Source organism: Vipera berus (genome assembly GCF_964194415.1).
Source record: "Vipera berus genome assembly, chromosome: 1".
In the NCBI taxonomy this organism is placed as follows: Eukaryota; Metazoa; Chordata; class Lepidosauria; order Squamata; family Viperidae; genus Vipera; species Vipera berus.
Genome location: NC_138202.1, coordinates 66,944,428 through 66,959,722, shown reverse-complemented (window position 1 = coordinate 66,959,722; position 15,295 = coordinate 66,944,428).

Genomic DNA, 15,295 nt, shown 5'->3' with positions numbered 1-15,295 from the left:
CACAGAGATAGATACCACTGACATCATAATTCATGGCTCTATGTTTTCCTGTTGTAATTCTTTTATTAAAGTGATAAAAGAATCAAAGATAGGGAAATACAGTAATTCATATTTTAATGTTGTAAACTTGTGTGCCAAAAATTTAATATAAAGGTAATTGTAAGGTTAGTACAATGGGGAATTCCTGGGGATATCAATGTCTTTTGCCAAGCATCTTCTTACAGTAAGAGTGGTTATTCACTTTCAGGAATTAGAAATCTCCAGACAGGTCTTTACTAGAATGTGAGACATTCCATTGTTCATGAACTGTGAAGAAAAAAAAATACGGTTTTCAAAGGTAAGACCACAAATAAACTTGCCACTAACTAGTTTATGTGTCATGTTCCTCTTTGAAAGAAATGTCTGCTTTTAGTATTATAGCATCAGAATGATCACTTTTGTGGAATGTGCTATATGTTTTGCATTATTAAAGACAAGATAAGGAACCAATACTTCTCCAAATGCTGAGCTACCAGCATCCTACATCTTAGCCTGAGTTATCTGGAATAGCAATCTGACAATATCCAGAAAACTACAGGTCTTTCATTCCTGTTGCTAGATTGTGCCAGCTTCGTCAAGATAAGATGAAGCTGGTGATAGTATAGTATTATTAGGACAATCAGCGGCTTCATCTTATTCCTAGTAACAGAGACTTTCTGAAGGGCTAAAAAATCCTTGAAAGTCATGTGCCTTTTTCCTTATTCCAACAAGGAGGAATTCATCTAGGTGTTTCTGGCTAAGTTCTTACATTGTGTGCTGAACATACAGTACAATACAGATTTTTTTAGCATTATTTTGTGGTTCCTAAGGACTCCTACAATCATATTAGCAAATCCCAAACAACAGTGGTCCAAATTTCCAGTAGGTTTTATTTTTTCAAAACCAACAGACAAAATAGATGAACTATGTCTCTAGAAAAGTGTTAACACTCTTGCTAGCATTTTTAAAAATTAGCAAGAAAGGTTTCAAAAAATCCATGTATGTTCTTACTCCAGTGAGATTACTATGTCATTGCCTTATCCTGCTCAGGCATCCCAAAACAAATCAACAAGAATTTGGTCCATAACTGTGAAAGACTTACCTACCCTTATCCCAAGCCTATTTTTTTAACCACAGGGTGTTCAATTTATTCATAACATTAAGCAAGACATGTAAACTAAACTTCTTTAAAAAATCTGATTATGGTATATGTAATGTCCAAATCTGGTCTAGGTTGTGAAAAGAAATCAAATCATACAGAAAAGAACAAAGGTATAGTAGATACATAAACCTATATACCACAAAAAAGTAAATCATTGTGGGATGCTGGCTATTTCTCTTGATATGGATGCTAAAGGATGTCAACAGGGTTTCCAATCAATGTATAGGTAGTCTTCAATTTACAAAGGTTTGTTTAGTTATAACAGCACTGGAAAAAAGTGGTTTATGACCATTTTTCAACTTACAACCACTGCAGCATCCCCATGGTCACATGATCAAAATTCAGATGCTTGGCAACTGTCTCATATTTATGATGGGGTCATGTGATCAACTTTTGCAACCTTCTGAGAAGCAAAGTCAATGGAATCCAGATCCACTTAACCTTGTTACTAACTTAACAAATACAATTCACTTAACAACTGTGGCAAGAAACGTCATAAAATGGGGCAAAACTCACTGAACAAATATTTCACTTTGCAATATAAATTTTGGGCTCAATTGTGGTCATAAGTCAAGGACTACCTGTATAACTATCACAGTTACATTCAAGTTTCCCAAGATACTAGTTCCTATAGTGATCACCAGCAGCTCTGGATCTTCTCCTGGTTCCGGAAGTTGCATAAGTACAACACTGTTTTGAAATCCTTTTGCTTATTTAATTTGCTTTGACATCAGTTTCTGTTATTGCACATCTGCTGAAAAAAGGCAAAGGTGTACCAACAATGGAATGCAATGCAGCACAGAACAGTTGTCACCAAGGAGTCACTGACCTTTCCCAAAAGAATTTACAGGTCAAAGAGCGCCTTTTCCATCACTTATTAAGACACAGGGACCTGTCCAATGGAAGGAGTGGTTGGCAACAATCTAGCAGCATCATGGAAATGTAAAGTCTAAAGTCACTTTTAATCTTTTGTAGCAGATGAACCAGTATTTTTGTGACAAACTGAATGCATCAATCCACAAGAACATTAATTAATTAATTGATTTGATTTCTATAGCTGCACAACTCAACCAGGTGATTCTGGGTGGGTTTAGAATTCTAAAATTCTGAAAGAGTTAAAACAATTTAATTTAAAGGACATTAAAACATCCTATTTTATCTTTCAGATGTGCATCGTAATCAGCAGTGCTTTTTTTGTAAAAGAAATAGGTGCCGGAACTCACACATGTCATACAACCCGCCATGCCTACCCTACAAGGTTCCATCCAAAAAAGGTGCCGGAACTCCGTTCTGAGCGTTCTATGAGAAAAAAAGCCCTGGTAATCGGAAAGACTATTAATTTTTCATGGAGTACATTCATACCTCACTTCACATATTACCTTTTGCTTTCTGATGATTCCTTGCACCCTTGGAAGACTGTTTTTACAATGTATATGCTAACTCCATTATATTATATTATGTTCAGAGAGATGGGAAGGTTTGGAAATACCTACAGTGAAGAAATGGTAAGTGAAAATGATCGAATTTGCAGAAATGGCAAAATTGACTTGTTTGGGGAAAAGACAATGAGTACATCTATTAGTAACCCCATAGATTGTTGTTGACAATAGAAAAAAAAATGAAGTAGGGATTTATGGATTTGATGATTAGAAATGGTAAAATATGGGAAGAAAAAAATCATGATGTAACCATAAAGCGGGAGGAGAGATGATAAACTTATTTGTAATTGCTGTAAAGAAGATCAGGAGCTACTTTTTAATACTTTTTCCCCTTTTCTTTATTCATCACTTTCCTGTATTTTTATAAAAATTGTATTCTTTTTATTATAGTATAAAATTCTTCAATAAAAATTAATATTTAAAAGAATATATAATTTCACCCTGTTGGAGTTTTTTTTCCCCCTAATCACCCATCTTCAATTTTGCTTTTAAAGGAGAGATGAAAATATATACTGCCTTTCTTGTTTTGCAGCTTTACTGTTTCCACCCACCAGATTAATTACCTTAGTGTGTGGTGGCTCTCGAATCACTAGGGCAAAAGGAAGAGGTGTGGAGGATATAAGTGAAGACATAGAGGTGGCACAGGAAACGGACTGGGAGAAGAATTACAGAGTTCAGTGGATAATAATGAGTCACACTCAAGTAAGCAGTAAAGTAAAGAGAGGCAAAAAAAAATGGATGACAGATGCCTGAGTACACAAGGAAGTATTTTACCATGGAATTTTGCAATGCATTTCTGTGGTGTGTCCTTAGGATTTGTTTTCTAATAAGCAGACAGCTTGAAAGATCTTCTGAAGGTGTTATAACAGCCATAACCCCATGTATCCAGTCATCTTAATTTTAATAATTCCCAAAGAGTGAGTCAGGACTAAGGATGGATGGATCTGCCTGTTTCAGTGGACCTCTAGTTTTGCATATGCTTATTCCATTTTGTTTCTGTAAGAATCTAACTTGAAAGTAAATAAACATATACTTCTTAATGTTTTCCCTCAAACAATGAATATTAATACCCAGCTTATTTTCATACATTACGTTCACTGAAACCTAATTTCATTTTCATTTTAGTTTAACTTTTGAGCTGAGAATGTTATGGAAATATACATAGAAAAAGTGAAAATAGAAAGATAACTGTATTTTAATTTGTATATCAATCTAGGAGGTGCAGATTAAGTTGTCTTATTTAAAATGTGGAACAAAGGAAATCATCAAAGATTATTTAGGACATAGCAGGTATCTATGGAAACTGTGTGCCAAAGATTCTTGGATTGTAGGAATAAACAGCAAATACTTCTTAGTTTTCTTATTTCATTAATATATTCATCTCTGATTCTATGCACATTAACTGGAAAATAAAGCTTATTTGACTCCAGGTGACTTAACTATGATGAAACAGGATCGTACTACTACTACTGTTTCAACAAAATTCTTTGTGTTTTTGTTTTATTCATGAGTTTTTGCCTTTTTTCATTGTGTTAAGGTTAAGGTGTAAGGTTTATTAAATGTATATGCCGCCCTTCTCCCTAAGGACTCAGGGCGGCTCACAACAATAAAAAGTTAAAAGATATAAATACAAAAATTAAAAGAGGATTAAACAATATAAGAAATAAGAACAATTTAAACCAATAAAAAACCAAATTTAAAAACTATGATCAGTCCAGGCCCGCTTGTTGGAATAACCAGGTATTTAGGTCATGTCGGAAGGACCGAAGGTCAGGGGCCATCTGCAGCTCTGGGGGCAGTTCGTTCCAGAGCAGACATGTAAAACACAAGGCCCGGGGGCCGGATCCGGCCTGCAAAGTGGTTTCATGTGGCCCGTGAAGCCATCCTGGAAACAGTGAGGGAATGGCCCCCACTGCCTTGGCCCTGGCCCAGAGACCCTCTTTCTGCCAGAGACCCTCAGATCTGTCCCACTCCTGCCCAGGCCCCGATAGGCACCCTTGATGCAAACGATGTAGAGCTGGCCACGCCCATCCAGTAGGCCATATGCACTCTAGCCACACCCATCCAGTAGGCCATGCCCACCCTGGCCACGCCCACCCGGCCCCCTGAGGGCAACTGCAATGCTGATGTGGCCCTCAATGAAATTGAGTTTGACACCCCTGTTCCAGAGGGTTGGTGCGCCCACAGAGAAGGCTCTCCCCCTGGGGGTCGCCAGCTGGCATTGCCTGGCTGACGGCACCCTGAGGAGGCCGACTCTGTGGGAGTGAACCAGGCAATGGGAGGTTGACATTGGCAGCAGGTGGTCTCGCAAGTACCCCAGGCCTAAGCCATGTAGGGCTTTAAAGGTGATTATCAGCACCTTGAATGGTACCCAGAGGGCAACCAGAAGCCAATGCAGCTCGCACAGGAGTGGTGTAACGTGGGAGTATCGAGATATTCCCATAAGCACCTGCACGGCCGCATTTTGCACCAGTTGAAGCCTCTGGGCGCACTTCAAGGGCAGCCCCATGTAAAGAGCATTGCAGTAATCCAGGCGAGAGGTGACAAGGGCATGGGTGACCGTGCATAGGGCATCTCGGTCCAAAAAGGGGCGCAACTGGTATACCAGGCGAACCTGTGCAAAAGCCTCCCTGGTCACGGCAGTTAGATGATCTTCCAAATTAAGCCGTGAATCCAGGAGGACACCCAAGTTGCGGGCCCTTTCTGAGGGGGCAATAACTCCCACCCCCATCAGAAGAGATGGAACCTGTTGGATAGTACGAGATGCCGATATCCACAGCCACTCGGTCTTTGAGGGGTTCAGCCTGAGCCTGTTCCTTCCCATCCAGACCTGCACTGCCTCCAGGTACTGGGACATCACGTCAAAGGCATCACTGGGTTGGCTCGGGGTGGAGATAAACAACTGAGTATCATCGGCATATTGGTGATACCTCACCCCAAAGCCACGAATGATCTCACCCAGCGGCTTCATATAGATGTTGAACAGGAGGGGGGACAGAACCGACCCCTGAGGTATCCCACAAGAAAGGGGCCTGGGGTAGATCTCTGCCCCCCTGCCACTACAAACTGCGAACGGCCTGAGAGGTAGGAGGAGAACCACTGTAAAACAGTGCCTCCCACTCCCAACCCCTCGAGCCATCGCAGCAGGATACCATGGTCAATGGTATCAAAAGCCACTGAGAGGTCAAGTAGGACCAGGACAGAGAAGCAACTCCTGTCCCGGGCCCGCCAGAGATCATCTACCAGTGCGACCAATGCCATTTCCGTGCTGTAACTGGGTCTGAAACCGGACTGGTACGGGTCCAGATAGTCCGCTTCATCCAGGAATTGTGGAAGCTGACGTGCCACAACACTCTCGACAACCTTCGCTACAAAGCGAAGGTTGGAGACAGGACGATAGTTATTCAATGAGGCCGGGTCCAGAGCAGGCTTCTTGAGGAGGGGCCTTACCACCGCCTCTTTTAAGGCAGAGGGGAAGACACCCTCTGTCAATGAAGCATTAACAACTGCCTGGAGCCAGCCCCCTGTCACCTCCCCGGCAGCCAAAACCAGCCAGGAGGGACATGGGTCCAATAAACAAGTTGCAGCACTCAGCTTGCACATAATCCTGTCCACATCATCCACAGTCACAGGGTCAAACTCACCCCAAATGGTATGACCAAGACCTGCCCTCTCCACTCCGTCGGATTCCGCCCAGTCGGAGTCCAAACCAGTCTGGATCTGAGCGATTTTGTCCTGCAGATACTGAACAAATTCCTCAGCCCTACCCTGCAAGGGGTCATCCCTTGGTCACTGGTTAAGCAGTGAGCGGGTCACTCTAAACATGGCGGCTGGGCAATTATCTGTGGATGCAATGAGAGCGGAAAAGTAAACACGCTTTGCCGCTTCCATCGCCACTAGGTAAGACTTAAGACAAGTTCTTAGCCGTGTTCAATCAGATTCGGATCTGCTGGACCTCCAACAGCTCTCTAGGTGTCTTTTCCAGTGCTTCATCTCTTGGAGTCCCTCGGTAAACCAGGGGGCCACCCAGGATCTGCGCTGGGTCAGAGGCCGCAAAGGCACAACTCGATCCAAGGCCCCAGCAGCAGCCCTCTCCCAGGCTACCACTAGGGCCTCGGCAGAGTCGTGGGCAAGGGAAGCAGGAATGTCCCAAGCTCCGTCTGGAACCTTTCAGGATCCATCAGGTGCCTGGGGCGGAACCACCTGGTCGGTTCCACATCCCAGTGGTGGGGGGTGGCGTACTGAAAGTCTAGCCGGAGAAGGAAATGATCGGACTATGACAGGGAATGGATAGTTAAATCCCCCCTACCCAGATCATTAATCCACTGCCCAGAGATAAAAACCAGGTCGAGTGTGTGCCCTCCATTATGGGTCGGGTCTTGAATTATTTGAGTCAGGTCCATGGCCATCATGGAAGCCATGAACTCCCGGGCCAACTCAGACACCTCACCCATGGAAGGCAGATTGAAAACCCCCAGAACTATAAGCCTGGGGAACTCAATCGCCAACCCGGGCAAGACGTTGAGGCAAGTATATTCTGCTCAAATGATTCTTATGAAATCTTTTTGTTTCTCAATTCTTTCAAAATGAGAGATCAAGAGAGTATTGCATAGGACAGCATGGACTGGCCCCAGGGTTCAAATCTGGTCCTAAAGTCTCCATTTAGCATCTCCAGAACATAAACAAATATTACATTCAACTATAAAGCGAATGTCACGGTCTGCAAATAAGAGACTGAGAAGTTACAATTTCAGAAATAAATTTCAGCAGGGAGACAACATTTTCTAAATTTGCCATTAAAAGTGAGGCACTGTGTTTATTTTCTTTTGCGTAATGTTAAACCACACTGTGTATATGTATGAGAGAGAATAAACATTACCAATAGCTTCTTATTTTTCTTCCTTCGTGTCTTATGCAAATTCCATAATTAACCATCTTGTTTTTGGTGTTTCTGAAAGAAGTAGCAACCTGCCTAAAGTATGGAAAAATCTTTAAGAAACTAGTCCACATTTAGGGCATGACTGTCCACTCATCGGTAGAGTGTGAGGCAATTGCAGTGACATGGTTCTTTCTTTTTAGAAATATTTTCTATTTGTGTGCGTGTGTGTGTGTGAGAGAGGGGGGGGTTAATTCAGTCTGACCAAGAGAATATATATATATTTGTCTGTAGACGATGTATATAGAAAAGAGTGTTATAATCCCATTTCTCCAAATAATATGAAGGGCTCCACTTGGTGTCAATCTGGAATGTGTCTTGGCATTTAATGAATGCATATCCCGGAATTTAATTTAATAGATTTTAATAGACTCAGTAAGCTTTATTGACCTGCTCTTTCAAAATAATCACTGGAGATTTTAAGGAGAAAAAAATAAGAGGAAGAAGCTGAAAAGGTAACAAGATGTTGATTGAGAGAACAGTGCTCCCAGGGGCTACAGAGGAAGTGGGAAGGTTTGCTCTTGAAAGTGAGATGGCTAAACAAACAAATAAGTAAATAAATTTGGGAGCCTTTTTCAAGGGTCACAGGCATTCACGTTCCAAAGATTAGCTTGTGCCCTCAAATAGTACCTCAATGTAGAAAACTGTGCAAATTAATCCATCAAATGTACAATGACTGCAATCAACTTCAGAGTTGGTGGAGCTGGATAGACACTGGTTGCAGAAAGTGTCAGGTGAGTGAAGAGGCTAAATAATGGTTCCATGCAAGATCCAAAGGATCTGACTCATATTATGCTCACAGTCCACATTTGGAGGAATGAAGAGGGTCCCTGAGTGGCAAGGCAGCTTTCCACAACCTCTTTCCAAATGCATTACAGCAGTCAGAATTCCCAGCATGTTGCAGCAGCAGGAGTCCAAGAAATCTAAAGGCTGCCACTTGGGGAAAACAGGGGAAAAGAATGTGCTCATTAATGCTCTTGTTTTACTCCCTTTCAGAAGGATTAGTGTTTGTGATTAGTCCAAGGAGCAGCCCTTTGCCCTAAGCCTAAGGCAAAAAGGCTCCTAAATCTAAAGCATTCCTGGAAGATATCCGTCTTCCGGTGCCTTGGAAATTTCCAGCCAGGAGTTTACTACTTCTTAAGTAGCTTATTAGCCTGTGGCATTGCTCTCACAACTGTTTTCTAATCTTCAATTTAAATCTACTTCCTAGCAACAAAAAGCCTATGCTTGTTTTCCCCTTTCTAGATTTAGATAAATATTTACAGAGTGCTTATTATGTATTATTGCATTATTTCAACTGTCCTAAAATTTCTGCTTCTTTCGGTACATTTCATGGAGTTTGCTTTATTATTTTAAAATATGTGTGCATTACAAACATAGAAGTCTTTCCAGGAGTGTCCCAGCTACCATGGTATAGTAGTTAAGCCACTGGAGTAAGAGCAAGATACTTGGGTTCAAATCTACTCTGAGCTGTGGAAAGTCACTGGATAACTCTGGATAGTCAATATAGTAACTCTCAGCCAACCTACCTTACAGATTTGTTGTTGTAGGGAAAATTAGGATGAAGTTCTATTTATGCCTCCCTTCGTCCAGTGCGCTCCCACAGAGAGGGCCTCCTTAGGGTGCCGTCGGTCAAAGAGTGTTGACTGGTGGCCCCCAGGGGGAGGGCGTTCTCTGTGGGCGCGCCAGACCTTTGGAACCGTTTACCGGTGGAGCTCCTTCCGACGTGACCTAAAAACATATTTATTTGAACAAGCCGGCCTGGTCTGATGGGTTTAGGGGTATTTTAATGTTATTGTATTAACTTATTGAATTGGGCTGTAATATTTAATATTTTTTTAACTTTTATATATTATATTTTATTGTATTGCCCTGTACACCACCCTGAGTCCTTCGGGAGAAGGGCAGTATAGAAATGAAATTATTATTATTATTATTATTATTATTATTATTATTATTATTATTATTATTATTATTATTATTATTATTATTATTATTATTATTATTCTCTTGAATGAAAGTCAGGACAGAAATCTAATTAATAAATTAAAGGTAGTTACAATAGTGGGTGGTGCAATGGCTCAGTGGCCAAAACACTGGGTTTGTCAAGTGGAAAGCTGACATCCCGGGTTTAAGACCAAAGCTCCACATGACAGGCTGAGCTCCCATTCTTACCCTAGCTCCCGCCAACCTAGCGGTTTGAAACCATGCAAATGTGAGAAGATAAATAGGTACCATTTTGACGGGAAAGGCTAATGTTTTCTGTACTTTCATGCTGGCCACATGATATCAGAAGCCTCTTTCAGACAACACCGGCTCTCTAGGCAGAGAATCGGAGATGAGTGAGTCATGGACATGAAAACCCCCAGTTTGTCTGGTCAAAGAGTGACAGCAATTCTATGCTTCTCTTTCCATGCTGCCATTGCATCTTCCAAGACTTTTTGTACTTTGCGGGTAAGCTGAAGGATTGAAGAGACTGGAGGAAAGGTAAATGAAGCAAGTGGAAGAAAGCAAGAGGAATGCTTCGCTTCACTCTTAGAAGCAAGGAAGTTATGTTTGACTTTGAAATCAAAGCAACCTCACAAGAGTTCTTTGCTCAGACCAAGCAAAGCATCTTTTCAAAGATCTACTCTATTAAGTGGGGAAAAAATAAGATAAGATAACCTTTATTGTCATTTTTTTTACTGTGGGCACAACGGCACACATCAAAAATGAAATTTAGTTGCCCGCTCTCAAAGTGAAACACATACCTAAACATACTATATACAACGTATGTATAGACTCACACCCCTGGAAATTCATCAAAACTTGATACAGGAACAGTTGCAAAAACTGCATGCCAAGATTCTGGTGCAAGAAATCTCAGCCTTTGTGTAAGAACTACAACCCACCATAAAAGACACCCCAAAAGTTGTCCCTACCTTTCTTCCTTCCTTCCTTCCTTCCTTCCTTCCTTCCTTCCTTCCTTCCTTCCTTCCTTCCTTCCTTCCTTCCTTCCTTCCTTCCTTCCTTCCTTCCTTCCCTCCCTCTTTGTCCCTTCCTTTTGCAAGCAGGAAATCTTGCACAGGAATTGCAGCGGGGGATTTCTACACACACACACACACACACACACACACACACACACACACTTTCCCTGGCTTGCCCCGCATCTAGGATTTCCTCATTTCTTCTTTCCTTCCTTCCTTCCTTTCTTCCTTCCTTCCCTCTTTGTCACTTTCTTCCTCCCGCTGGGAGCTCTCTGTGGGCTGGAGCCCGTGGGTGGAGGTCAGGGCCGGCCGTACAGAGTCGCCAGCTGATCGGCGGCCACGGATGCAGCATCCTGGGCTCACGGTGTTGCACCGACCCACAGAGAGCTCCCGGCTCTATGTTTCTTTTAACCTTTTAATACTTTCTTTCTTCACTATTGTCTTCTTTCTTTCTTTCTTTCTTTCTTTCTTTCTTTCTTTCTTTCTTTCTTTCTTTCTTTCTTTTCTTTCTTTCTTCTGTTTAATGTGATATATATGTGTGTGTGTATAAATTAAAGTATATATTTTCATATACAGTATATATGAAAAATAAACATGGGGGATCAGAAGAGCTCTGTATAGACAATTATGGGTCATCTAAGATTATTATTACCTTTGTTACTGTAAACATGCTTGTTACTGCCTTGATGTTTCTTAGGCTGCTGAGATTCTTGGAATGTAGCAGAGGAATGTTAATTGACCACAGATCAATGGTTTAGGGATTGGGGGAATAGACCGATAACCAAGGGTTCTTGCCTGAGGACACTACATGTTTTCCATCTGCCTGAAAAAATAAAGCACAGAAGAGCTGGCAATCGGACCAGATCGGCATCTAGTCATAATGAAAGAGCTGTGGAAACCTTAGATGGAAGCAGTAGACCTTGAACAGAGGCATGGAAACAAAGCATGCCTCAATGAGACCTAGAAACAGTAGCTACTATGGAGCATGGAGAAGATTAGAAAGTAATCTTTCTCACTTGAGCACTAATAATTGCAGAAGATTGCAAAATCTATAGTGCCTCAGAGCTAGAGATTAAAAATTAAGATCTTGAAATGTCCAGAGAAGAACAAAAATCAAACTTGGGGATTGAACACAAAAGGTAGGAAGTATGGCTATTAAAATGATTTGTGGAAGCAAGGGATATTCCTGAGCAACACCAATCAACACAGCAACACCAGCTTCACCTGTTTCAGGTGAACTGAATTAATGTGAACTGTTCCATGTGACTGTAATTGCTTGTCTTGAAAGAGACAAAAATGGGCATTTTTTCCTCTCAAATAGGTATCTGGGGCTGGGGCAGAATGTTTATTGGACTGTCCCTTCATATACCTTCTATCTTTTCACTCTCTGTGGTCACGTGCTTTTGTTGTCTCTCACAGACTCTTTCTTTGAAGTCTCTGTAACTACTTTAAGCTTCATTCAATCCAGACCTTAATAAATCCCTTTGTTGTCCCATAATCCGTGCTCACAGCATCAAAAGGTGAGCAGCCAGAATGCATATAAACTTAATTATTGCAGGACAAAATGAAAAAAAAAATGCCTCTCAGCTTCAGCATGTTATTTGTACAGATCCCTTGAAAGACTAAAAATACTTTCAGCCAGGTGACTGAAAGCATAGGGGGAAAATCCCAAATACTGGAATAACTCTTGGGATTATATTGTACTATCTTGAATTAACCAGGTGTACCACGTGATCATTTCAAACAATAACTTTGGAAGTGTGGGCCAGGGCACTCTCTTGTTTTGCTCCATTTTTCAAGCTCTTAACAAACCATGTTTAATTGAAAGTAAGATCCACCATAGCTAAGTGACTAGCGCTACTCTAAATCAGGTAGAGTGACCTGAAAGACATTCTTTCAGATCATTCTACCTAATTTAGAAGTCAGGGTAAGATAAGCACACATATTAGAAATGCGTAAGCAGCTTCTTATTTATACTGTACCGTGTGAGGTGTCTTATCTCTAATGTGTGAGGTGTCAAGCTACTGCCTTTTCCTACATATCCTAGATACAGATGTTAGGATTTATAGTCCCAATGCAACAGAAAGACACAAGAGTAGGAAGACCCAACTGAACTATATTAGCACACCAACTAAGAGAAACCAACTTTAATATATTTGGAAGAGGTCTGTGTGTTCGTTATTAGGCCAAAGCTTTAACATACTAATATAGAAATTAAAATTCACTAACAATCCTGTAAAGACGTAACAGAAATTCAGCTTCTTTGAATTCTATGGAACTTGTTCAGAAGTATACATATATGGATTTGGGGCCAGAAATTGCTTATCAAGTGATACAATTCTATTTAAGAATTAATCCTCCAGAATTTAATGAAGATGATGTGTTTATATTTATATCTTAAGGCTGTAGAACTTAATATATTGAGCATAGTAGCACTCCCTGTTGAGGAAATGGGCACAGATTGTTTTGTGAAGAAGGCCCCTGGTACTGAACAGTATGTAACCACGGTAAGCTGGGTAGTTGCCAATTCTGGACAATTACAGTAAGTGGAAGTTCAAACCAATTCATTTCATAGGAAACATTGAACTGTTCTGTACTACAAATTATTGTATATAGTAAGTGATAGCTGAGTAGCAGGAAGTATTTGAAAAGGGAAAGTGCATATATTGTTTTTCTCTTGCAGGAAATTCCTATGAGTGCTTCAGAAAAATGGAGATGATTACATTTTGACACATGATTGTCATGTGTAGGGAGAGAGCTGAATGGTTAGTTGTCTACTACAGATATTTCAAAGTGTACAGAATCATATCTACTCTAGGAATGGTATTTACTTTCTTCAAGTTGCACAGTGCTACACAGGGGACTTTCAATGAAACTGAACAAAGTCAACTATTCTACTTTTTAAATTTATTTATGTTTTGAATGCAGATGAATGGCTGTCAGTGCAATCCTGCACACCCATTTGATTTCAGTGGTTCTTACTTCCAGAAAGGTATAAGATAAAAATCCAGAGTTTTCTTTCTCTACCTCTTGCTACCACCAATCAAAAAATTTCTCTTTCTTATCAGTTTTCCCTTTATTCTTTATGGAGAGCTGTATATGAACTCTGTGCATGCAATATTACATATAGGGAGCTAATTGGATTCTGATTATTTTGCTACAGTCTTAGAAATAAAAAAAATACCTGGATTGTTATGTTTAGAAGATAAACCAATCATGTTGGCTACCTATTTCTAATTGTATGTAGACAACTTTGTCTCTTTTGTGACTCGTGGACTTCAACTCCCATCTATGCTGGCTCAGGAACTCTGGGAGTTGAAGTCCACAAGTCATAAAAGAGCCAAGGTTGCGTACCCCTGAATAGGCTATACCTGGGATAGACAAGACCCCCTCTGTTTATAACTACATGTTTTTCTATAGTTGTTTAGATGGCAATCAACAGTCTTGACACAGCATCATTTATTTCCATGGTGACATAACCAACTCTTATAAAATATGTGCAAAGGTTATTTCACAATGAAGATCTGATTAATGATTGACATATGAATAATAACAATGAGTACATATACTTGCATAGAAAGTCACCTTTAATAAATTTATGCTCTAGAAATATTAACAAGTAAAAGCAGAAGATTTCTATCAAATCATGCAGACAGAGTATTTTCACATGATAACAGGCAAGTTAATCCCTATGTTGTGTGACAATATATGACACAGTTCCAAGTCATCCTAAATCATAATTAAAGCTTCTCTAATGTTTCTTCTGTACCTAAAGCCAGCTGATTTTTTTCTCTCCCAATGATCTGCTAACTGGATCCTTCAGAAGTCAAGTTTTCTGTTGTGTGAGGTCTAGTGAGTCTTTGTGTTCTTCAACTTTCTCCACAGATTCACAATGTCTAGGCTCCCTTGTTAACTTCCACTGAGATAATTTCTCATATTTGGACAAAGCTTTTTACTTTTTTGTGTTTTCTCTTCTCTTATTTACAAAGATCAGCTCTACCAACCAAAGGATCTGCAGTCTCCTCCCCACCTGTCCAGCCAGGTTGCCCTGCTTGCAAAAGATTTAAGCTGCAGAGTTCTTGGCGCTCTCTGAACTTGGTTGTTTGCTTGCAGACCTTTCATTATCCAAAGTGGTAACAACAGTGCTTTTTTTGTAAAAGAAAAAGGTGCCGGAACTCACACATGTCATACAACCCGCCTTGCCTACCCTACAAGGTTCCATCCAAAAAAGGTGCCGGAACTCCGTTCTGAGCGTTCTATGAGAAAAAAAAGCCCTGGGTAACATTGTCAGTGCTACTGATGATGTTAACTAATTGGGGAGTAAAATGTATGCAAGCAAACAACCAAGCTCAGAGAGCACCAAAGACGCCACAATTCAACCCTGAACTACAAATATTCTCTTCTTTTGGAGGATTTGTGTGCATTTGCAGTTAGCAAACAAATGAGGAGCAGGAGTTCTATGCACACACAAAATACTATATCTCCTAGCTCAGTTCCAAACTATTTTAAAAAAAACTTTGCAAAAAGCTAGCTATAAAGGTGCACATTTGTACTTTTCTATATTCTAAAAATGAACATACAATGTAGTATATATAATAAACTGCTTGAATTGGCAAGCCTATTGTTGCCAATTCTTGAGTGCAATTTGGCTGAGTCTAATGAAGATATTACTGAGCTATGGATTTTCTCTGAATTACAACTTATTTTTAAATACATAACTTTGTTACATAACTGTGTGATTGTCAGAGGTTTCAGAAGACTTGTTAGTCCTCCA